This window comes from Columba livia, chromosome 1, assembly GCF_036013475.1.
Source record: "Columba livia isolate bColLiv1 breed racing homer chromosome 1, bColLiv1.pat.W.v2, whole genome shotgun sequence".
In the NCBI taxonomy this organism is placed as follows: domain Eukaryota; kingdom Metazoa; phylum Chordata; class Aves; order Columbiformes; family Columbidae; genus Columba; species Columba livia.
In genome coordinates, this window is record NC_088602.1 from 66,622,833 (window position 1) to 66,648,511 (window position 25,679).

The window sequence follows — 25,679 nt, forward strand, 5'->3', positions numbered from 1 at the left end:
ATATGGTCTACTGAGTCACATTTGTGGCTGGTGTAATTTTGCTGCAGACAAAAGCAGTCTAATTCATGTGAGATGGCTCTATTGCTTATCTCACTGGGACGCTTACAAAGACACTCTGGAGAGAATCAAGAGTGCGAAAACTGTAGGAAAATACACCTAAACAGAATCCACCACTTCTATGGTGGATGGAATTATGTGCTGCAGAGTTTATTCATTTTTTTGTACATTGCAGTATCCTCAGGCCCAAAGTATAGTTGCTTTTTCATTGTAAAGAAAAGACAAACTGATGGCATCAGAGCTAGTGTAGTGTTGCAGCAGTTGTGAGAAATTGTAAATACACTTTTTGCTGTGGCCCATGTTTAAACTGCATCCAGATTTCACACCAAATTGGCCTATTCAGCTCTAAACCCATGGTCCACTGACAGGTTCCTCTGTAGCACTGCCCTTTTTTATGGCCAGGGTGTTCGTGCAGGGTGAGTGTAGGTTGTTTTGTTGTCTGGTTGGGTTTTTTTGGTATTTTTTCCTGTTGAAATTTAAAAAACAAATAAAAATAAAATAAAACAAGCAAATAAAAAATAGGAATTAAGGGGGGGGTGGAAATAGGAAAAAAAAAATCTGTTCCTAGAAGGCCAATCCGGAACAAGGCTCCTCTAGGGCTCTCTCCACCCCTGAACAGACATTACTAAATTGTTTGCAAGGAGAAAATAAGCAGCAGGTTATCAACTGGCAACTGGTCCCACTACTGCCATGGCGAGACAAAACTCAACTTTGCACTGGAAACACTGTCCTGCATTTTTTATTTGCCAAGGATCTGATCTTTTGACCTTGGTGTCCAGAGAAGCTGCCCAGGTAATAACCTCTTAAAAGTGACAGGTCTAATACATGCGATTTGGGAAGATGAGGGACTCAGGGAATTGGCCGTGAAGTTTCAGAAGAAAAGTGCTGGAAGGAGGAGGCCATGGAAGCTCAGCCTGACCTTTGCAACCCTGTGAAGTCAGCTGCCCTGTGTCCCCCTCTGGTTTAATTAAGGCTGGCAAAAATATGCTTGCCTCAGCCCAAATCTGCTCTCTTGGTCCTTACTGCTATGATGAGTGCAATGAAAACACTCAAGTTATTTTGTTCCCTCATTAAAAAAAAGGTTGCTTTTAATGGGTAATAATTTTGCAGCCGGTTGAGTTTCTCTGGCAGTTAGATCTATTCTCCTTAGGGTTTTTGTGCTACTCATATTTTCATAGTCTCTGGTTTGATAGCTGAAGAGTTCAGAGCAGCTTCTCCTGACCAAGCTGCTCACCTTTGGGTCTACAGAAAAATTACTGAGAAGAAATCACCTCATCCTTCATCCTTTCTTCTCCTCTTTTATCATTACAAATGAAAAATTAATTTCAGAGTAATTTAGAAAAAGATGCAGTAGATGCCTTGTACACAAGAGGGCAGATCTGCTTCTCCTTTCGTCAACAGCAATTCCCTATGCTACTTTGCTCACCAATATCTTCTGCTTTCAGCCAGCCATATGGGACTGGATGTCACAAAAAAAAAAGTATGGCTGTAAGGCAGAGTCTTAGTCTGAATCGACAAAACCATCTAGGGATGGTTTAAAAGCTTTTTATGCTGCTAAGGCAATACCCATGTTATAGACAGTTACACATACTATACACAGTTATAAATGCTCCTTTATATTATTATCACTGAGGTTACTCAACCTAACTTTCTTTTTGCAAGCCTGAAATAAATAGACTTTCAGGCCTGAAGAGGCAGGGTTCATACCTGGCTTTTTCAACCTATTCCCCACACTCTTTCCTCCCTTTTCCCCAGCACATTTTTAGAAGCTCAGACCCCAGGTACCTGTTTCCACCCCTCTCAGGTGGCTGTGTATGAAGATTTCATTTCAAAACCTTTTGACAAGGAGGAAATACCCGTCACCTGAAGGCAGGCTGGGGCTCTGTGGATCCAGTATCTTGCTTGACATGGAACTGAAACCCTGTCAAGAGTGACTTGCTGTCCCCTCAGCCCTGCTTCCCCGGGGACCCCTCGCTTGGTGCTGTAAGGGAGCTATGGTTTAAACCTGAATTTTACCTCCCTGAGAGGAAAGGACAGCATATCAGAAACCAGTGCATTTAATAGACCCTTTGTGGGCTTGTTCTGGGTACCGAAACAGTGAGCAGCCACCCCAGGAGACCCATGATGTGGGTTTCACTCAAAGAGAAGATTTCCACACCACAGAAGAGGAGGGACTTCCCCAGATTCCCAGAGTTATTTCTTGGCCAGTGCTGTGCTTCCCAGGAGAGCCGAACACTGCCTCTTCCTTCCCCAGGGCAGGACCGTGCCCCTTCATTTGGCTCATAAAACGCCACCTGATTTTCTGGTCACAATGCTGATGGAGGAGCCAACACAATTTCTGTAAAACACTCCTGAGGGGTATAAGCAACCCAGCAGAGGGGGATGAAGCGTGGTCCTTCTCCCATAAAGTCTTGATTCAGCTTAAAGAAACTAAAAAAATCAAGGCCTTGTACAATGATACAAAGTCACACGATTACATTGTCTACACTAAGCCATCCATAAATTAAAAAAAAAAAAATGAAGTTGTAGATTTTGAAGAGCACTGAAAGGATTATTTTTTAAATCAGAAAAGGCACTCTATATCAAACATTTTTCTTGTACCACCTAGACTCTTTGGGAGGAGGGAGGAGAAATGAATACGATGTTTTCCTTCCAGGTGCCCTGGAGAAAGGCTGAGGCAAGTGAATAGGCGAGCAAACCCAGGCTTTTTAAGAGAAGAGCAAAGGTCAGAAAAGCTCATCTCTGAAAAAGCAAACAAAGAAAAAAATAAAACTGGGCACAGTTTATCTAGATGTTTTTCCCTTGTACTTTATGGTGTCTCCTGATTCTGTCAAATCCCTTATATTTTATGTACAGAGGCAAAATATTGCTGTCAGCAGTGTCACTTGGTAACCGTCCAGCTAAAGGCCACCTGTTGGAGAACAGAGCTGAATGCCAGCTTTGGAAAAAACAGGGATATGGTTAAAGCCACTCATGTCAGACATAATTAGAGATTTACTGGGATGTTGCTGGAAGAGTCTCTGGAAATTTCCAAAACACTGGGTCACTGACAATCAAACATATTTGCTTCTCCATTTTAGCAATCAATGTATCTGTGCTTGTGGAAAGACTAGTGAACTATTTCTTTCTACAGTCACAATTACAGAAGTGCTAATCATGTTAAGGGGTTTTTAATCATATATTAATTTAAAAGAATGACACATGCTCTTGTACAGTGCACTCACCAAGTGGCAAGCCCATCTTAGATACTCTCTCTTGCTCTTTATGGTATGCCTGTTTCGCCTACACATGCATAATAATATATGCTCTTAATTAGATTATTGCAATGCATAAAGTAAGTAGCATTCCTATCATCTACTGGTTATCTTTTTCCTTTTACAGAGATCTCGCAACAGTCAAGATGGATCTACTTTGTCAATATATCCCACAGTGCTGCTGGAAAATTGTTCTAAGGACTTGCAGCCATTCAATGGGGAGGAAAAAAGGAGGATTGTTTGAATGTGTTCCCTGAATGAGCCAGCAGTGGAAGACAGCTAATCAGTTGTAAATTGAGGCTTGCATTGCCTTAGCTAAGTCAGTACAGGGAAGACGTATCAACAGGTACAGAAGTGGCATATCCAAAGGTTTTCTCAGCCATAGCTAAGAAGTGCTATCAACAGAGCTTTGCCTAAAGGACATGCTTGTTAATAGGAAAGTGGGAGCATATATGTGTGAGTCTATACACCTATGTGTGTGTATATATGCATAGAAGTAAATGTAGGGAATGTAAAGACAATTAATACAAATTAGAAAACATACTGTGCAGCAAAACAAGAAAATATGAGTACACTGGCTGCTGGAAGAGGACTTGGGGCTATTTACCTGTTCTTATCAGTTCTCCTCAGCGTTTGCTTGTGTGTGGTGCTGCTGCTGTGCTAGCTGCCTCTTTGCTCAGCAGCAGTGCAGCCTGTCTTCTACCAGGGTCACAGACTGTTAGAGGAATTTTCATTCTACCAGAAGCAAAATACTTGCTGTGATACCAGTCAGTTGCTAGAGGGAGATGGCAAACTATTTAAGATGATCGTTTAGTGGGAATTTGTAATCAGTGGTAGTAGATAAACCAAGATGGTCCATTCTGATACTAATTTTGTAAAGGTCTTGGAGCACCATGGAAATTTCAGAAGTGTGGGAACATGCTGATCCTGTGTCAGCAGCAGACTAGCTCTGGCTTTTGAGCCTAATACTAGACATTAGCAGATAGAAAATAATAAAATGACTTGAAAGATGGAGCAAAGGCAGGAATTTGATTAATGTAGATCCATGTAGCCTTATGGAAAATTGATCAGTTTATAAAGAAAGTCTAATTTCCTTTTTTTGATGAGACTACAAGTTTGTGTGATAAAGGAGCTTGACAGCAGAATAAAAATACTTCGATTCTCCTTAAAGAAATCCTGCATGACACATGGCCTAGTGCTATCAGTACAACACATTAAACAGCCTAAACTGCCTATATGACAGATAAAAAAAATTGTCTGTCCAGGGGTTTTCATAAATGGTCATTTCTAGTGAGGTTCCACAGATATCTGTGTTAGAGTTGAACTCTGCACATCACTTCAAATTGAGAAGCATACATTAAAATATTACTAGTAATAGGTGAAGATGATGAAGAAAGGCAGAGGAGTGAGGGAAGGGTGGTGGTACAGAATAACCTTCATCACTCAAGGAAGCTGGGCTTCAATGTCTACCTCCAACCTGGGGCATCCACGAGCACTTCTGGTTGTACCTTCGATCAGGTGTGGTGTCTCAATCAAAATGTGCTTTTATACCGCTGCCAAGTGGGGATCACACCTCAAAGGACCAGAGCTGGAAAAGAGCCAGACCATCCCCACAGGGTAGGGAGCCGTATCCTTAGAAATATCAGCACCCTACAGCGGCTGGAAAGGTGACAGTGTACAAAGATCAGCACAGTCGCCCAGGGCAGCACCAGTAGCCAAGATCCTGAGTGTACAATCAGAGGTAAATTTAGCTCTGTTGTCAACACAGATACTAGCAGGTAATTCTGGTGTCTCCATTTTCAGAGGGACTTGTAAGGCTGCAGAGACTGCAGCAAACAGCTGCCAACATGAGTTGGAGGCTGGAAAAACCGCTGTGTACTCAGAGACAGGAAGAATCTGTTAATTCTTCAAAAACAGACTGAAGGGAGATTGAGTTTCTGTGTGTAATTTCCTGTGTGAGGGGGGGGGGGGGGAAGAAAAAAAAAAAAAAAGGAGAGTCTTTATATCTGGACATTAAATCCAACTGCATTCAAACCAGAAACAGTGACAGACATTTTCAACTGTGAGGCTGTTAGTTGTTGGAACACGTTACAAAGGAAAATGCTGCATTTGTCATCACTATGTGTCTCTAAGTAAGGGCAAATCCTTCTAGGTAAGCTCCTTTTTTATTTTATTTTGTTCCCTTTTTGTCTAGAAAGAGACAACATTGTGGCCTTTGTTGTGAAGCAGATGAGAGAGGTGGTCAGATTTTAAAATCTGTGCATTATTAACAAGAAGTTTGCTCAACACATCAGGATGGAATAAGGGACATGGTCCTACTAAGACAGTGCAGATCACAGCCATATAGCGAAATTGCTGCAGTGTCTATTGCTGAGCCTCTGGTACTGATAGTTAAAAAAAAAAGTACTGGATTTCTTCCTGCATAGTGGTTGTGTTATAGCAGCTAGAATAAGGTTGCTTATATGACTGAATTAGATCTGGGCATGGACGTGAGAGGCAGGTGTTGGATGGAAGAGCATACGCTGGGAATATGTTTAGATACCCCAAATAGCACTTTCCAGCACAAAATAGATATACATCCCCATCCAGCCTCACGCTCTTACCTGTTTACTTTAGTGCTGCTGAAAGCTAAACACACTCCTGCTTCTCTCCAGTTGCCACGTAACCAACCCGTCTGTTGTCACAACCCGACTCTAGCCTGTGAGCAAGACATCTTGGCTGTTTTGAACCACTCTTGGCTGTTTTTGTCTCTCATCTATTGAGTGTCAAGTTTCAAGCGACTTAGTAGGCTCTTTCTGGAAAAAGTAGACTTGCTTAAATAGAATAATTTCTCAAAGTTATTTTACCTGTAAGTTGCAAATGTCATTCAACCCAAAGTGACTACTTTGTGTTCGTGTGGTAGATTTCATACACACTAGGGACCATTTCAGACCTGCTGTGTTTAACTGCTAATAGGATTTGCAGCTATGTTTGTGAATTCCAGCTACCCCATTTACTTCACTAAACTTCAAGTTTATATGCTGTGAAGAACCGGAATGAAATATTAACACCATACAGCTAAACAGAGAAAGTGTGTACAGTATCCTGGACTACATTTTTTCTCCATTTTCCATTGGAAAAAGGATAAAGGCACCACAAGGCTATAAAAATTCTATAGCAATGTATGTGCTTTAGAAAACATTTTCTTTACTTCCAAAATACCGTGACTCAAATATAATTTATGAGGAGCACAGAGCTGATTTAGAGAAGACCTTAAAATGACCCATTAATCCAAATTCAATTGGAAACTGGAATAGCTGTAACTGATCTGCTGTCACAACAGCAGTACACAGAAGGCATAGGAACAGACTGAGAAGATAATGCTGCTAAAATGTAGATGTTTTCCCACAGGATCTTCAGCCAGTTACAAACAATTTCATAGTTTTCAAAGAGATATAGCAAAGATAAAAATTATATATTTTCCTTACTTTATGTGAACCAAACCGCTGCTTATTTTTTGTCATTTAAATGATAATTTAATCTTGTATTTCTAATTCCCTTCAGTGCATTTATAATGCTAGCCCATCCTTTCATTTGCACACATCCCTAAATCACCTACATTTTATTATACGATTTACAGCACAGGATTTTGTTTAAACCACAAAAGGACTGAACCCTAATTGGATCAGTTCTAAAACAGAAAACAGGGATAAAACTCTTGTTAATTTGAAGTTTGTGGGCCTTGACCTAAGTTAATAAAGAAATATTTGTTTTGATACCAGAGTTGGTTTTTTAATCCCCTAAATATTTGTTCATACCAGTCATCAGTTCCAAAAGCATCTCCTGGGGACTGCTGGAGCTGATCAGTCTGCAACTACAAGGCTTGGTATGAAATTGGAGGAGGAAATCCAGAAAACTCTCCCTTAAGGTGGCCATGATGATTATGGAATGGTTTCTTTGTCCCTTCCTGGAGGACACGCACAGCTTGCATACCATATTTTGTGGGTACACACACCATTAGGGCAGGGAGTAGGTTCTGCATTGCCCAAAAGGAGCCCCTCTCTGTGCAGCCCCCCTCCATCCCCCTGCCAGTTGAGGAGAGAGTTGGACCAAGACAGTCCAGCTGACAACCACAAATTATCCGCATGTGCCAACCAGGAAAAGTGAATGTCTCATGGAACGGGCAACCCCGTGCCCATGTAGCTGTCAGAGACCCTGTTGCAGATTCTCTACCAGAAGAAGTTTGTCCTTTAGCCCTGGGTATTAATCTTCCTCCCCACTCCTTGAGTAGGGCAATGTGCCTGCGGTGGCCTAAACACCCTATTACCCTTCATGGGCCCCCTGCTCTTTTGTGTAGGTGGCTCCAATGGTTCACCCATGCTGAAGGCCTCACGTGTCTTCCTCATCTGACTTTGTATAACCTTCCTACTGCAGACAAGGCCTTCTCTGCAGCTTGAGGAAACTCACAGTGAAAAGTGTAAAGAAGCACAAAAATCATAGGCATGATAAGCATGTGAAATTTGTGGTCATCACCCGGATTTTTAATTGACATTTGCAATGTGAGCAGATCCACCTCCCACCATATGATTTCCTTGGATACAAAAGGCTAGTCTTCTCTGGGCTGGTCACATGGATACTTCCGTATTTGTTTGCTGTGTTTTTCTTGTTATTTGTAATTTGTTTAAAACCAACCCCATTCAAAGTCAAAACAAAGACAGTATGTTCAGTCACTCAAATTACAGGCCATTCCCCAAGGCAATAACCCAATACTATAAAAATTCATACAATGCCTTAAAAAAGAAGGAAAAACAGTAGCCTCATTATTTGGCAAGCAAGAACTGTGATTTTGTTGAGACTTGCTTAAAAGAAACATCATCAGATTTAGTTTTGTCCTTTTACCAAGGAATCTGTAAATGAGCATAAATTATTCAAGCATTCAGGATTTAGGATATACTAGATTAAAAATATCCATCCCTGTACCCTCCTTATGCCCTGTGCTCCTCAAAAAAATCCTGCATAATGATCCACAAAATATTGACCTGCTGATTACATGAAATAACTTTCTACCCCATGAAAAGATGGTTCATGTTATGAACTGCGGAAGTGCAGGCTAGGAGAACTGTTCAGAAAGCTCTCTCAATTGAGAAGAGAGACATCTGGATGTTTACAGCTGTTGAAAGACTTAGCAACAAGCTTCAAAAAAGCGGCCACAGGGCGGTGGTTACACAAATAAAAATAAAGATGTTTGTCCTGGAGATTTACTTGCTAACTTGAAAGTGGCCTCTCTGCAGGCATGTGGGGATGATGCTCACTGTTAATCATCCAGCAGGTGCTTGCATATTACTTTCTGGCTGTTGAAATGAGCTATAGGATGAGGTGAAAGTAAGGAAGATGTGCCTGTGGAAATGTTATAAGTGCTTAATCCCAAGAAGGCTTCCTCAAATATAGTCTTCTTTTTTTTTGCTTCTCACAATTTGTAGTCAGAAGTACACAGAGTTGCAGATCAAAGCAGTATTTCCTGCTAAATTGTTGTTCCTGCTGCTACTCCTACATTGCAGCACATCTAAACTTAGCTAACTGTAACCTCCTATAATTTAATTTATTGTTTAGACATACCATACCTTTCTTTCTTAAGTTCAATGTGATAGTCATTTTTGGATAGTGAGGGTATACCGTGCTGGAGTATTCATGTTCCTGTACTCATGTCTACTTATCTGAGTTCAGCCACTTTTGGAGACAGGTTACCAAGATGATTGGACTTTTGGTTATATGTCGTTATTGTTTCCTCCCCAAAGAGAAAGCTGTTTTCTAGATAACAACATACATGGACAGATCCTGATCATGAGTAGTTTTGTAACACTGTACTCCAAAGCAGATGTAGCTTTGACAATTTACATCAGTAGTACAGAAGCCTTATTCCCCGGGTACCTTTCCCAGGTGGATAACCTGAGGTAATGTGGGTGGATCACATTATTTCTGTTTCACAATGGCTAATAAGCAACTATAGTATGGCACATATTTTTATGACCTCCACTTAGTTTAATCTACAATCAGCTACCATTTCTTAAGTGAAATTGCTGACTAAAATTCACTCCTATGGACCACTTGAAAACCTTAAATGCATTGTTCACTGTTCAATTTACTTCTGGTCTGTATGTTGACCCTTTATGTACGTTCTCTCTAATTTGTCTGAAGATATAAAAGTGAGCTTCTGAAATAGCTAAGCAGAACACCCTAACCACACTTTTTTTCTCCCATGAAAAGTCTTAAGGCATTATCATATAATTAGCTGAGGGGGTACAGTTCACTGTTTTGCAAACTTTGTGGAAGAAGCAAGAAGGAAAAGATAAATTAGTAGAACTGTAAGAAACAAAAAGACTCAGTTACTGTGCTTTGTAACCTGAAAGAAAACACAGTAAAAGAAGAAAACAAATCCTATGATCCACTAGTTCTGTAAAACTATCTTTATGTGGAATGTTTTTTTTCCCAGTGTACTAATTTAAATCAGTTCTGTACAAGAAGAAAAAACCTACATATCCACCCATATGTATTTAAAGAAAATGCCAAAAGCACTTTCCTCATTCTCTTCCATGACACAGCAAAGCTCTACACAGTGTTCACAGTTTTACCATAAATCACAGTCTATGTGATTTTTTAAATTTATTTCTTTTTAATAGCTATCAAGACCAGAGGAGACCTTTACACTGTTATCTGAAAGGGCAATGAGTAAGGGTCAAGGCCTTTTTTTCCTAAGTCTAACAGGCCGGGAGCTGGTGTCATGTGCACTAGTAGAAGAGAACTGAATTTGGGGATAGATGTGTGTTTTGCCCTGGCCACAGTTTGATCAGAGAAGGGATTTGAGGTCTGTTCATGTCTGATGAGTTTTTGACCAACACTGCCAACACTGCTGCCTGACCCATCTGCTTCTGCTCTGGGAACTATTGACTGTTCCTTACACAAGGATCAGAAACAATCATATAAAATTAATTCTGTCTCTCTTTCCTCTTTCTCTCTCAACACTTGAATGAGATAGGATTCCTGTCTGAACTTGCCTTAGCATTTATTGGTGAAGGCCATTAATCCCAGAGACAGGGAATCTCCCATCTAATTTTATGTCCTGCGTGAATACACCCCTCCCTTTCCTTCTCACCTCCCTCCTGAACACTGTCAGAGAGACAACAGCCTCACCTCTGGGGTGGTTGGGACTGGCTGGGACACCCAGGGGTGAGATACCCCCAGTCAATTCAGTAGGTCAGCCAGGGCTCAGGTATGAACTTAACAGAGGTATGATCTTAATCTGATCTACCCATCCTGCCTTTTCTCCTCTGGACATCAGTGCATTTGTTTTGCCTGCAGCATCTGAGTGACAAAACTAGCAAGGCTGTGGAGATAAAACAGAAAATTACTGAGCAGATGAGAGCTGAGAAAATCGAAGAGTGAGATGGAGAAGCAGTCAAAAAAAGCTAGATCTGAGCAGCCAGCAGGGAGCTGGAAATAAAAGCCCATAGCTCTACTTAGGTTTGCACAAATTCCTACTTTTATATCCATGAAAGTGACTCATGACTCACTTAAAACTGAATTTCAAGATGACGAGGCAAAACCTGGCAGACAGCCTTCCCGTGCTGTTCCTGCTCTTGCTCAGCAATATTTCTCCCACCCCCCACATGGCACTTACTTTCTTTAAAACTCTTGAGCTGGTTCTGGGGAAAGTTTTGAAATGTCAACATGAAGGCAAAAATAGCCTTCCAAATGCTCTTCCTAAATAATCTGATTGATATAGAGGAGCCTGACAGGTAAGGTTTTCAGGCTGCTGGACTCTGAAAATCTCTGATTTTTATGGGAGAGCAGCTTGTTAGGCACATTCAGATGTCTTTCTTTCCAGTCTTATTCTGTGTATATGTGTGTGCATTTGTGTGTATCACCCAACAACCACCGATACTCCTTGATAATTTCCATATACATTGTTAGGTACTCTCAAATTTAGTACTCCCATTGTTAGGTACTCTCATTGTTAGTACTCTCAAATTTATTTATTTATTTATTTATTCGTTTGTTTTTCTGCAAGATTAACAAAACCAAGGAGCTAACTAAAGAAACAAAACCCAAGAAGCATGTAGAGTTGAGGCGGTCTCCCCATTAGCCATCAGACAATCCACATTGAAGGCCCCGAAACAAGGAGAGGTTTCAGTCTGAGCTTATGCTTTGTTTGATAATGCTGAATCTAACACAAAGACATAAAATCCCTACTTTTTCCATTTTCTGTTTGCATAGAGCAGTAAGACCTTGCTGTTGGTTTGAATTACCAAAAAGTCTCTGCTTCCAGTTGTATCTGGTGTACATGTTGCATGCATACTGGCATTTTTTCAGATTTATTATCTTAGAGATAGGAAACCTCAATACATCCTTATTTTAATTTGTCTGTATTCTAAATTCTCATTATGGTGTGAAAGATACTAAGGGTTTTGGTAAACAAAGGTGTGGATTCGCTATTTGTCAGCTAAAAACTTGACTACCTCAGGTAATGTTGTTCTGGTTTGTATGAGTTTCTGGTCTCTATCAGGGTTCCTATGCACTATGGCAATACAGATAAATAATAATTGCATCTAGTGCCAAATGGCACGGGTGTAAAAATAGTTTGTACCAGCTGAGTAGAAAACGGACACTTCACTTTTGCTTTGCAAGGAAAATTTTATTTTCTGAAAAAAATAACAGAAACGTCTAGTTTATCATTTTTTGTTTAAAACAAATGAACAAACAAAAAACACTACCAAGAACAAATGTACTCTGCAGTGAGTGCTGAGAGATGTTTATTAGCTCTCTCACATCCCCATCCATTCCACACACAGCAGGATCACTGGGCAAGCGCTGCCTGTAGCGGCCCATGCGGCTTGGCTGCTGAGGAGCCACATTCCCTGGAGTAAACGGTGGGGCAGAGCAGGAATCAAGCTCAGGGAGGAAAACCACTGAACCACAACTTCCATAAGGTCCTAGGGGCAAGGTTTCAATTAATTTAAATTGCTTTCTCAATAGATTAAACATTCATTTCAGAAAGCAAATATTTAATTGGAAAAATAAATGCTACATTGGTTTTCACCAATAATAATTTTGAAGGAAAATTTTGCACTAACCCAATCAATAAGTAAAGTATATCAATCCTATAGGGATGCTTTGCGATTCCCAGTATCTGGCCAAAGGAAGCAAGAGTCTACACAAAATCTAAAGCTGAGATATTTACTGCTGCAAGACTGCATGCTTCTCCTAGGTCTTAGTTGTGGCAGAGGATTATTGTATGATGCTTTCATTAGAAACTCCCATGTCTTTCAGAGAAAGTGGCCAGAATGTCTTGAGCTTTGATCATCATGCCTATTTATCATTTTGTGCAATGGTTAAATAATATTTGATCTTTTACTTCAAGCTCCAGATCCTGAAGACACAGAACTGAGTAAGAATGTCAGATTTCATTTTTTAAAACTACACCTTGAAGCCTTGTGAGAGATACAGAAAGCCTGTAAAGGTAACGTCTAATCCTTCCCTTTCTATGCACATTCAACCTCCCCTTACTCCACAATCTCAAGTATCAGGAGGTCATTAACACAAGCCAGAGGCACTGTTTTAAATCTCTGGTTTGTTGAAATCTGCCTCATTGTTTGTCTTTTTCTTAGCACTTGGCATTGGTAATGATTAATGCTGCCAACATTTTCCTTGCCAGGAAAGATGTTTCTTTCCTCTCTGGATTGCCAGCAAAGCCCAGAGACACCTCAAATTCTGGGTCTTCCTTTGCTCCCTTACCTACAGGGAGAGCAGCTAAAGAGCAGGATGGAAATCTCATGCCTCATTCAGGAGAGGCATTTCCAAGCAGGAAGGAAGAAAAAGCAGCAGTTTACAGTTCTCTTGTGAATCAAAAGCAATGGGAAAAACATCCAGGAGTTCCAAACATTTTTTCCCTTTCTTTTCCACTCCTGCTGAAATGTAGATCAGGAGGCATAGATAAGCTCCCTTCTCCCCTCCTCAGGCACAGCACTATATGCCCAGAGATTGACCCAAGAAATGCTGCTTGGCAGAAAGCTATAATCAGAGTAATTGAATTGAGGGTTGATGCTTGAGGGTAGGAAGGCTTTACAGAGGGATCTGGACCTGCTGGATCATTGGGCTGAGGTCAGTTGTAGGAGGTTTAACAAGGCCAAGTGCCGGGTCCTGCACTTGGGTCACAACAACCCCAGGCAGCACTACAGGCTCGGGGAAGAGTGGCTGGAAAGCTGCTTGGTGGAAAAGGATCTGGGGGTGTTGGTCAACAACTGGCTGAACATGAGCTACCAGTGTGCCCAGGTGGCCAAAAAGGCCAACAGCATCCTGGCTTGTATCAGGAATAGTGTGGCCAGCAGGACTAGGGCAGTGATCGTCCCACTGTACTTGTTGCTGGTGAGGCCACACCTTGAATCCTGTATTCAGTTTTGGGCCCCTCACTTCAAGAAAGACATTGAGGTGCTGGAGCAAGTTCAGAGAAGGGCAACGAAGCTGGTGAGGGGTCTGGAGCACAAGTTTGATGAGGAGCGGTTGAGGGAACTGGGGCTGTTTAGCCTGGAGAAAAGGAGGCTGAGGGGAGACCTTATCACTCCCTGCAATCACCTGAAAGGAGGTTGTAGCATGGAGGGGGCTGGTCTCTTCTCCCAAGTAGCAAGTGACAGGATGAGAGAAAATGGCCTCAAGTTGCATCGGGGGAGGCTTAGGTTGGATATTAAGAAAAATTTCTTCATGGAAAGGGTTGTCAGGCATTGGAACAGGCTGCCCAGGGACGTGGCTGAGTCACCATCACTGGATGAGGTTCTTAGGGACATTGTTTAGTGACAGTCTTACGGTAATGGCTGAACTCAATGATTTTGAGGGTCTCTTCCAAACAAAATTATTCTGTGATTCTATGATTCTGTTAATTGACCCACAGCCTGCTCTAAATTGATCCACAAAATTACAGCTATCAGGATGAGGCCAGCTGCGTTATCTCAGCAGTCCATACACAGGCTGTGGGTTAAGACTCTTGACTTACACCGACACTGTGATGTGGGTTAAGTTTAGCTTTACATGGGGCAGATCTCCACTTGTTTCTTCTGAATTTTTGCTCTCCCTGTGAGATGGAGTGACCAGGAGAGCCATTTTTGGCTGGCCATTTGCGGCTGGATGTTTGCCAGCTCCTTTTCACCTCCTGAACACCACAGAAATGCTACATCAGATTTGAAAATCTGGCCTATTATTTTTTTTATTATTGTCCTAAGGATAGAAGAGTACCCTCTTCACTTGTCAGTGACTAATAGGTCACAAGTTGGCTGGTTTACCAAACATGAAAACGATTTGCCAACAGCAGGGACCTAGACCCTAAAAGGAGAGAACACGCTTTTAGTTGGCAGCCTCCTCGCCACCCCAAACAAAGGAGAGATACAGGGTATCGGTAGCTGCTTTTAAGTTGTCCTGAGTGCTAACTTGTTTTTGATTTTTAGGCTGTCTGTCTTTTAAGTCTTGCTTGTCTAGTGCTAACAACTGCTCAGTGAGCTAATACTTCTTAAGAGCTGCTATCAGTCACCCACACTGCCTGGTCTGGGAAACAGACATGAAGTTTCTGGTAGCTCAATCCTTATCCCACCACATCGATGGGATCCTGCCACTGATGATGAAGGGTGGAAGATTAAAGCCAGCTCATTCTGCTGCCCTTGGTCAGGCTTCAGCCATCTTAAAGGTACTGAAAGGGCCTAGATTTATTTCATTTGAAATGATCGTAGCACCAGCTGCATCTTATGTGAATATGAAGACAAAATTTCCTATTTATTCTTAATGGTATCTTAGAATATTCTAATTGCATATTTTTCCTTCCCTTCTGTGCAGCAGCTACAGAATTCAGACAGAGATGCCAGGAGAAGATGAAGAGGGTTTGGAAGTTTACATAGGTGTATAGAGAAGGGGAGAGAAGGCTTAGGATGGACTGAAGGGAATTGCACGCCCTTCCTTGCTCACTGCTGACACTCCCCAGTCTCATGTCTCTGCAGCCTGTCCCCTGGATACCTTCAGCACTTTGCAACTCTTTTCCACTAAGATACTTAAGGTGAGAAGGGAACTTGTAAGGCACTGAAATGTTGCCCTCAGCAGTGATTCATGCTGGGAACAGTCCTTGGCCCTTGCATTTGGCCCTACAGCACATTTTGACAGAGGAACAAGGGTGGGGCTTGGCTGCCTGGAGTTCATCGAGCTATAATAGGAACACTTTTTATTCTCATTAAGGCCATGAGCTCAGTGTGGTTATTTAGAGTATTTATGGGAAGATTCACCATCCTTGGTACAGGGAACTGCAAGTTAAGAAGTTCATTCAGCTGCCCACACAGAGGTGGCTCATGTGCTGTGAGGTGTCCTGGGCATCCAGGCAGCCAGAACTGCACAGGTCACTTCTAGGTCCTGTGTCCTCCCTCCTGCCCCATATAGGTGTCTTGGAGACCCCAGGGTACACCCAGTGGCATTAGGCAGCTCCCTGTGAGCAACTGCCTGGAGCCCTTGAGGGCCAAGACTAACATAGTCTCTTTTTCTAGGAATGAGTAGGCTTCTCCAGAGGGCAATTAAGCATCTAAAGGAAGCCAGATGAATTGCCTTCTGGAGGTTAATGTTTCACTTCTTTAGTCATGCCCACAGACTTTAGACTTATGACTTTCTTGTGTCTTGTATGAAATGAGACAAATCCCACTTACACTGCAGTAAAACGTGATGCAGACATTTTTTAGAACTTTCTTTTAGGGTCAAGTCACAGATCAAAACAATTTACAAACCTCCATTTATCTTCTTTTCTTTCTTTTTTTTTTTTTTCCAATCACACACAACCTTTCTATTTTTGTACTTATCTCTCAAGTTCCCTTTTTAACGGCTGCCAACAGGACAGCTACTGCTATCATGCACTGTGCCACAGCTGCTTCCCAGTGGCACCACATTTAGCCCCCAGGTGTGATTTCCAGGAGGTGAAGAGAAAGCAAGCATTGGTGCAGGTGTGAGCAGGCGAGCATGCACTTTATAACAATACTGAGATGCTGAAGAGCGGTAGATGCAATGTTGATCATATCATGGCAACGTTACCAGGAGACATCTCACAGCATGGCAGGCACATGCTATTGGAGTCTCTTCACCCTCTGGAGGATGGTGGGTGTAACATTTTACATCTCTCACTCAGATGTGGATGATGAGCAGCCTAACAAGGTCACATTTGTTAGAAGCATGCATATTTCCATCTGCGAGGGTGGATGGCAAACAAAGTGCGTGGCGCAAAGCAAGACACTCTAAAAAGGAATTGTTTTGGAGGGAGTGTCTATGCAAAGCTAGGAAGAAAAAAGGTAGTTAGATACCATATGTTGAGGCAGGCATAAATACATTAAATCAAAGCCTCATGTATTTACCCAGTAAAACAGAAAAAGCTACTTTTGATTTTGAAAACCCTTCCATCTCTATTGCTTTCCAGGTCACTGTTAGCAAAGTGGCAGAGGAGATGTGTGATGTACCCCCAAAGCTTAAAGTTCATTCCTTCACTTCTAATGCAGAACCTGTGTTGTGAAATGGTTTGTAGCTACTGCTGAACCTTTGCTAGACTTGAGAGACCACTGTTTCAGCTGTTGAGTCTTAGATGGGATATTCACAAAGACATAATGCTCATTTAGGTTGCATCTTGAATTTCTTTCATGGTGGACAAAGATAGAAAATACCTCTCAGTCTTTGAGGTGAGAAGGCACAGCCTGAGAAATCTCAGCTCTGAACTTTATTTATGCTAAATCCCTATGAGATGAAAGCTGTAGCTTCACTTGTTTCATATCCTGGACTCAAGGATCTTCAGAGAATGGAGTTTTCAAAACCTACTATCTTACAAAATCTGGTATCTTCAATCTATGATCATAATAGAAATCAAGATGTCTAGAAGATGCAATGTCTTTTCAGACTTCCAGGAACATTAAGTAATTAGTATGGAAAGAACATGAGAATAAGGAAGGCACAGATTAAATTTTCCTTTGAGGCATCACTATGATATGGTTTGTGACTATATTCAGTTAAAGGTGTATCTTATTGTGTCCTCTTTCCGTTTTACTGAGGTTTAAGGCAATGTCATTATCCTCTGTTGGCTCCTGAGAAGTGAAGCTCCATTGAATTACACACTATGATTTTGAATCAGCAGCTATTTCCTTTCCATGAAATGCTTTCTGCAAATTTTGCAGATTTAGAGGTTTCCAAGAATGCCTATATCAAAAATGCACACTAAACCCAACTCTTTATGAGACTGCTGTCTGAATGGCAGACAATGGGGCATGTTTTTGCTTCTGGGGCCAAGATCCCTCTCCTCCCTGCCTGCCTTTGATGTTGATGTCTCAGTGAAGAGGAAGAGAATGGCCCAAAAAGAGACTCTTGACTGATAAGCATTAAAGTAATGGTCAGTGATAAGAGAAGAGAGCCTTCCCACCAGCATAGCAGCAGAAAGCCTGAGAAAGCCGGTCCCTTTGCTAGGAACTGACTGGGGATACATCTTCATGGTTGGACACAAGTAAATGGATAATGTGGTCATAGTTCACCTGCAAAAATGACTCAGCCTCTCTCTGAGCCCTGGGCTGGATGGGCAGAGGCACTGGCATATGAGCAGAGGTCTGAGCGAGACCCACCAGGCTGATGTGCAAGTCCATGTGGTGCTGAGCACTGTCAACCACATGTCTTGACTCAGGTCTCTGACACCACAGGCACCTCTGTGCTTGGGGACTGAAGACAATGGGTAAGGATCAAAGTAACAGGCAGCTGGGCTGGAAGGTGCTCATGTGGGCACCCCTGTGTGTCCAGCCTCTTCCCAACAGCTTCCTACAGCCTGGGGACCACTGGGAGCCATCATAGGCACTGCAGGAGGGGTGAGGAGCAGCAGCTGTTGGGGAAGCCCATGCCAGCTAAAATATGCATTTGACTTCAGAGCCAAGAAGATTGGCCAGCACTGACTCAAATAATGCAATGTATCATCCTACCAAGAGTTTTCCTGGAAATCCTTTTCAGATTCCCAGACAACTCCCAGACAGCTTTAGTTGCCCTCTTTGGTGTAGACTGACAGTAAGCAGGTTGTTAAAAATTGAACATGGCATAAAATTTCGGCCATGCCAGAAGCAAGATGACATTCTCTAAAATTAAGAACAAATACTGTTTGACAGACATAGCCAGAGAAATTAAGAGCTACTTAACTTGCTTTCTGCAGATGCTAGAGTATGGATATACACTAAGAGCAAATTCTTAATGCCTGGGGATGACTCCTAAAGCTAATGTTTATCTTTTACTTAGCTTAATTAATAGGTAATGACAGACACATGACAGTGGATAACTATAGTGCGCCTTAATCAGTGTCAAAACCGTACACAGCTTCTCCTAGTTTGTTTGGCTCACTTGAAGAGGACTATCAGCAGCAATTCATCACCTCTGAAGAGGGGCTGATACGCATCAGAGAGCGTTCTCAGAAAGTCAACCGCTGGGGAAGGACGGCAAAGTTTGGCTCTGCAGGAGAGGCCCTGAGGTCAGCAGCAGGAGCCAGGAAGGCATTTCAGGGGCCAAGGTCGCCTGCTGTCATGCTGAGGGAGCTGCTGTGAGATCAGGATGAACAGCACAGCAGATCTTGTCTCCAGGATGAACTCAGTGAAAAGGGACCACTTTACTTCCTGCTCTGTCACACAGGATTGCGGGCACTTTGGAAAGATGTTCAGCATTCTGGATTCACCTTTTTGTTGTTTCACATTTAACAACCAGGAGTCATAGAATCATAGGATCGTTTTTTGGGAAGACATCATCAAGATCATCGAGTCCAACCATTAACCTAACTCTGGTACTAGACCATGACTCTAAGAACCTCATCTACACATCTTTTAAACCCCTCCAGGGATGGCGACTCAATCACTTCCCTGGGCAGCCTGTTCCAGTGCCTGACTTCTTGACTCTTTGAAGAGCTTCGAAATACTTTACCACCAGGATAAGTAACAGCCAGCTGTTCAGAAATCATTATGCTAACAAGAAGAATCGGCTGGGCCTAAAGTGGTGTACTTTCCTGGACTGAACTGGTCAGGACATGAAAGTGGATACTGACCCCTTGATAAGAGACCCTGGTCTGCATAAATCCATTGCATAGTTTAATGGTAGACCTTTAGATTTGCCTGTGTATGAAAGCATGAGATACTGGAGGTGTAAATAGAGAGTGTTAACATCCTTTAACTGGCCAAAAGGGAAAATTTTAGGCAAGGATACATGTTCATTAATAAGTCTCATAATTATTCTTCAGCATAAAAAAAACATATTTCAGACGCTTTTCCACGGTACGTGAGATTTTGCTGACATAAGCTATGCTAACTTGGATACTCTTAAAAACAATAGCCACATTTACTTTTAAGCAAATATTTTTAATTACTGCAACACTCAGGAGCTGGCCAGGTCAATGGCTCAGTTGTGCTGGGTGCTGTGCAAAAACAAAGTACAAAGAAGCACTCAGAATCTCACCACACTATTAAATGCCAGCCTGCTCCACATTTTAAGCTGGGGATAACCACCTCTCTGTAGTAATCCTGTGGTTTGCGTTCATTTGAAAAATGTCTCCTGTTATGTGCCTTGGTTAAAATTATGAGGCAACAACTTCAGAGAAGAGTCTCCTGTATTCTTTTCCGGGGTGTGTGGTTTTCTCCTTCCATATGCACCTTCTCTTTCTCTTTTGGAGAACAAATCACAACTTCCTCTGAGAGCTCATACATTGACTAGCTTATCTGCTCAGCTGAAAAAGTACCCTCCCCAGCTGTCCTCAAAATACTGTTGCTCCCCATACACAGGTTATCCCCAGTACTTTGTTCCCCATAATCATAAGACTGAACTCTCATTGTTACTTGAGTCTCTAAGGCAGATTGTGTGCCCTCTTATCAAGACAAAAAAGGTGAAACGAGTATCATGTTACAACCCAAATATAGCAGAAGATTCTGTTGAGCTCTCCTGCTTATTTTAGTGATTTGGTCGCCTTCCCACACCAGATAATGCTGATCTGAGGTGTAAGTTGTGGCCTTTGTGCTGTTAGAAATATGTTAGACAACAAACATTTTGAGGAAAAACCCACAGACATGAGTCATGCTCAAAATTCTCTGGCTACCTCCATTAACCTGCTGTACCCCTTTTTTTCCTCTGATCTTTTGGGAGTGGATGGCTGCAAAAACAGAGACTTAGCCTGAAACTTTCTGAGCATGGCAGCTTCCTGTGGTGTGGGCAGATTTCTGTGATACCACAGATTTTCCTTCTGTGGCCACTCCAGCAAGGAGATCCTCTGCCAAGCTCCCCACCTTCACCAGTAGTTTCCAACGCCATGTTCCCTCTTGTGCTGCTACATTTGCTTGTGGGGAGCACACACTTAAGCCAAGCAGGGGAATTTGTTGGGTTACTTTTTATTAAAGGATATTTTTAGGTGGCTCAGCTGTCTCAGTACAGGCTTACACAGAGCTGTATCAGCACAGCTGAGTCAGCCATGCTCTGTGTTGCAGTAGTGCAGTAGCAGGGGTGAACTTTTGAGGGCTTGGGCAGGAGAAGAGACAGAGTGGGGTTTGCTGACAGCAGCATGGACATGGGGAGACTTATCCATGGAAATATGTACCACACTGGCGAGATTGGCTGGATTTACCATCTGCGAATGTTACCTTGTGAAAGGAAGTGAGCCTCTAAATGAGCAGAGGAGTGGATTTAGAAGACTGGAGAAAGGCAAATGAATTACCTCAGGAAAACCTTCTCAAAGCTTTGGGAAGTCTAGATATACCATATAGGGCTATCTGGGCTTGCAGAAGTAAGATATACAAGCTTTTGAAGTAGTGAGACCTAGAAGTATGTCTTCATGCAAGGGGAAGGTGTGATACTTGTATAAGGCTAGATATGAGGAAGAAATCTGTTACAATGAGGGTGGTGAAACACTAGCACAGGTTGCCCAGAGAGGTGGTAGATGCCCCATCCCTGGAGACATTCCAGGCCAGGCTGGACAGGGCCCTGAGCAACCTGATTTAGTTGAAGATGCCCTTGCTCATTGCAGGGGGTTGACTAGATGACCTTTGAAGGTCCCTTCCCACCCAAACTATTCTATGATTCTATGAGACTGCATATCTGTGCTTCCTTAATCCATCCAGCTTCTTATATAGAGGCAAGGGAGACTCTGATTTAGAGTACACTTCATCTAGAGCACTTCCCCCGAGAAATTAAGCATCGACAGTCTGCCTAACCTTCAGGCTACCTTGTACCTACACTGCTTATCTCCACGTGAGACATACTGAGCTGACAAGTGCTGCAATCATACCTTCACTGCATTTTTTCCTTGTAATTTAACCTATACCTTTTGCTTTATTTCATAGTAATGGAAAGTGATTGATCCCTCAGACAAGTGGTCACTGGGAGTGCTCAAGGCTGCGTTTCTGGATGCAGAAGGCAAGGCAACTGAGGAAGCTAGAGACTATGAGATTACTGCAGATAGATTAGGTTATAGCTGCCACCTTAAGAGGCAGTATTGTTGGCCCAAAAAAAGATGGATATAGCCAGGGTCACAGGTAGCCTCCTGTGAGCTCTTTCATTTGTCTGTAGGGGTGAAATTGCTCTACCATATTCAAAAATGCTGTATGTAACCTGCTATATGTCTGGTATCTCCTCACACTCTTGCTCCCTGTCACATGTCTGTAGTTACAGCTTGAGTTTTAAAGTGCTGAAGAGTTGTAACAGGCATTTCTGTGACATATACATGTGTCTGAAAGCCTGGGCCCCAAAGTTGTTTATTTATAGGCTACTAGACATGCTCAGCTCCTATATCTAAAACAGCCATTTCCCCATCACATTTGTGACCATTGTGACCCATGCCTAGCTCTCGCAGCTTGGGTTTTCTGCTGTCTTATGCTGCCCCTTAACAGAAGACATAAGCTGCTGGGACCAAAATTAGCTTCTCCAGTGGGGGAAAACTGCAAGCAGAGGGTTAGCACTCATATGGGACAGAGATTTGTAAGGGCAGGCACTCAGCCATTGGCAGTAGGTGGCTGACCCTAATGCCCAGACTTCAGCCCTGAGAAAGGAGAGGTCTTTGCAGGCAGGCAGGAGCAGAGCTGAACAACACATAGCAAATGAGTAGATCAAGAAGAGGTAAGTAAGGCAGCCCCTAAGCAGAAGCTCTGAGGTCTTTTTGAATCACTGTTTTGGACTGATGATATGGACATCATGTCTCTGGATCAAAAGAGGCAGAAAACCCCTCCAAAACCAGCTCAAAATCTCCTTCAGGTACTCCAGTATTCTCAGTGACCTTCTGTGAAACGAAGAAAGGCAAAAAAAAAAGAATACAGAAGGCTGAAACAAGAAAGCCAACATAATTCTTCAAAGACAGGTTTCCTCACAGCTGAAATTCACCAAGAAAACCCATGTTTCACTAGTGAACAAGCAAGTGGGGAACACCGGCCTTTTTGCAAGTGTTTTAGTAGGTTCCATCTAAGTATGAGGAGAAACTTCTTTACTTTGTGTGTGGCAGACCACTGGAACAGGCTGCCCAGAGAGGTTGGGGAGTCTCCTTCTCTGGAGACGTTCAAAACACATTCCTGTGTGATCTGCTCTGGGTGAACCTGCTTTAGCAGGTGGGTTGGACTAGATGATCTCCAGAGGTCCCTTCCAACCTCAACCATTCTGTGACTGATTCTGTGTCGGTGAAAATCCTGCTGCTCCCTCTTCTCTTTCTGCCAAGCAAACCAGGCAGTGTGATCAGCCGTGTGAACACTGGGATCACTTCACTCAAACCTGCCAGGGACAGCCCAAGACATAACCCTTGTTCCCTAACTACATGCTGTCATGCCGTAAGGGGGTTAGAGAGGAGAAAGGTGCAGGCTGCTCCCTCAGAATCAACCAGGCTTGTCATCTTGCTATGTGCTTATTAAATGGTCTCACAGCTCTGGGGGAGCTAGTCATTCTGGGGTTTAACAGGTGGTTAAAAATGCAGGCCTTTTTTCCGGAATATGAAATCTTGTACAGTATTAACTCACCATTCGTGTAATGTAAAAACACATTTTTAAACCACCTAAGCATATAGGTGGAAGTGATTTAATTTGTTCCAAAATAAAATGTACTGAAGGGTGCCAAGATTCCCCCGTAAAAGCTAAAAAAATCCCAGTAGAGGCCTGAGGGTTGTTAAATCATCTTTAATCATGATGTGTGCCCGTGGGTGAGGGGGAGACACAGCAGAAGCAGGATCGTGCCCTCCTGAGCCAGGCTGCAGAGCTCCTGCTGAGAGTGTTGCCTCAATGCAGAGAGCCATCTCCCTCTGCTCTGAAGTGAAAAGGGCTGCAGCCAAAGGTGGACACCTCAGATATTCTTTCCAATTGCATCTTTCAGATCTCCCCAAACTTGTACCCAAGAGTCTTCATCAGGCTGAGTATCAATAACTCAAGTAGAGCTAATGTCTGAGTTGTGCTGGGAAGTAGCTTCCAGATTACGAAACTGATTTCACTGGAACCAATCCCTAAACTGTGAGCATGTGCTTAAAACTCCTGGGTTAGGAAAAGATTTAAATATGTGCCTGAGGCACATCAAGAGTATGTACAGCTCTTAGAGCTAGCACAGATTGAGATGTCTTCCTCAGGCTGTGGTATCACAGGCTCAAAACCAGAGGTTGGGAGCTGATCCCAGAGGGGGAGTGAGGTGGAGATGGATCCAGGTACCAAGAATGTAGTGGGTATCTTGTTGTGTAAGCTGTAGATGTTTTCTCCCACCTCCCTCACCTCACTGGACCAACCTCTGGCACCTCTTGCCCATTGCAATGGGGGAAAGATGAAAGTTTAATCTTGGAAGGGTGAAGGAGAAGACACATGAGAGCAATGGTCTCTGTGAGGAAATGTCTGCTCCCAGTGCTGTCAGTTCATCTGATAGCTACATTGCTATATCCCAAACTCCCACTGTATGTGGTAGCATTACATGAAACCCAGGTCAAGGTCAGGGAAGATGAGCTGAGGAAGAAGGCAGCACTCATGGAGGTCCCTGGGCAGGACAGCACCTGCAGCAGCCTCACTGGTGCTCCTGAGGGCGATGCACCCTATTTCCACCCAGACCTGGCTTCGACAGCTGCCATCCCCAAAGCCAGAGCCTTCTCCTGCCCCAGAGAGTGGGCTTGGATGCCCTTGCAGAAGGAGAAAGCGTGAGGGAGCCACAGGACAGCTGGCTGGAACTTGGTGAGCCTGACTTGGGGAAGGAGGCCACTGCTGTCTGCAGGGACAGCAGTGACGCAGGTGGAGAAGGAGGGTGTCCTTGCAGGGAGCTGTGCCTGCTGGTCTGCTAAGCTCGTGACAGTGCTTTCCTGTTAAATCCTGATTAACTCAGCCTTAACATCTCAGCCCAGGCAAGTGTGTGATATACAAGGACTCTCAAGGCAGCTCAGGTAAACTGTATGCTTTATAACCTCTGTTTTTAGTGCCTTATTTTAAGAGTTTGTTAACTTAGAGAATCTTTTAATATAGGGAAGTGAGATAAGTTTGAATTAGAAAATGCCTGGAAATTCAGGTTTTGATTAGTATTCTTCCTCTGTGCTTCAAATTAAGTGTGGCCTATTAATGGCAACAGGGAAAATCCTGAGTAATGCAGTTTAAGCTGGATGCTTTAAACTATTTAAACATAAAGAACCAGATTCTCCTTTATACAAAGGCCCTAAAGTGATAGAAAATAGTATTTAAATCCTCTTTCACATCTAAACATTTTCATTAAGAGTAATTTTTATAGTATGTGTCTAATCCAAACTAATCTTGCAAAAGATGGTTTAGTGCATTTAGTACCAACTATTTACATGATAACAGATAAAATTAATACATCACTTTGCCAGCTATTAAAATATAGTTAATAATTCCAGTTGAAGCACTCAGCTGTAAGAGCTGCTTTTCATTTCAGTGAACTTTCTGCTATGGAGAGGAAAGAAATGATTCCTCCACATGGCTGATCATCAGGTTTCTTTGAGCATGAAACCAGGCTTCTAAAGGGTCGGTGTTTACGGATGCATGTTTCCAGGAGGAGAGTTTTCTGACATGCAAATAACCTGCCATCCTCTAGCACGCTTTAAGCAGCTTTCTGCTTTAAAACCTCCTTCTGCAAGCCTTTGTCAGCCCAGCCCAGCCCAGCCCAGTGTGTACATGGATTAGCTTCATTTCAAGAGGTGGTGGTGTCGTTCCTTTGGTGCTGTGCTGCTGCAGCTGCCACAGCTGTCTGAAAAACACTGAGTGGCAAAAGGGATACACTGAAAAAAAGGTATTTGTGGATCACAGGAGGGTTCTGCTAACTCAGAACACCAGGAGTTTATTTCTGACTGGAGGTTGACTTGCAGCAGCTCTTTTCCTAAACTACTCT

At 42.8% G+C, this 25,679-nt stretch overlaps 1 protein-coding gene across 1 annotated transcript in view; it reads left to right on the forward strand.

Annotated features, from left to right (window-relative positions):
* Positions 1-5,336: 5,336 nt before the first annotated feature.
* FHL2 (four and a half LIM domains 2) overlaps positions 5,337-25,679 on the forward strand; it is an 83,899-nt gene continuing 63,556 nt past the window's right edge. Inside the window, exon 1 of the mRNA XM_021292074.2 lies at positions 5,337-5,463. The gene's annotated coding sequence lies outside the window, so the exon portion shown is untranslated. The remainder of the gene's footprint in view (positions 5,464-25,679) is intronic.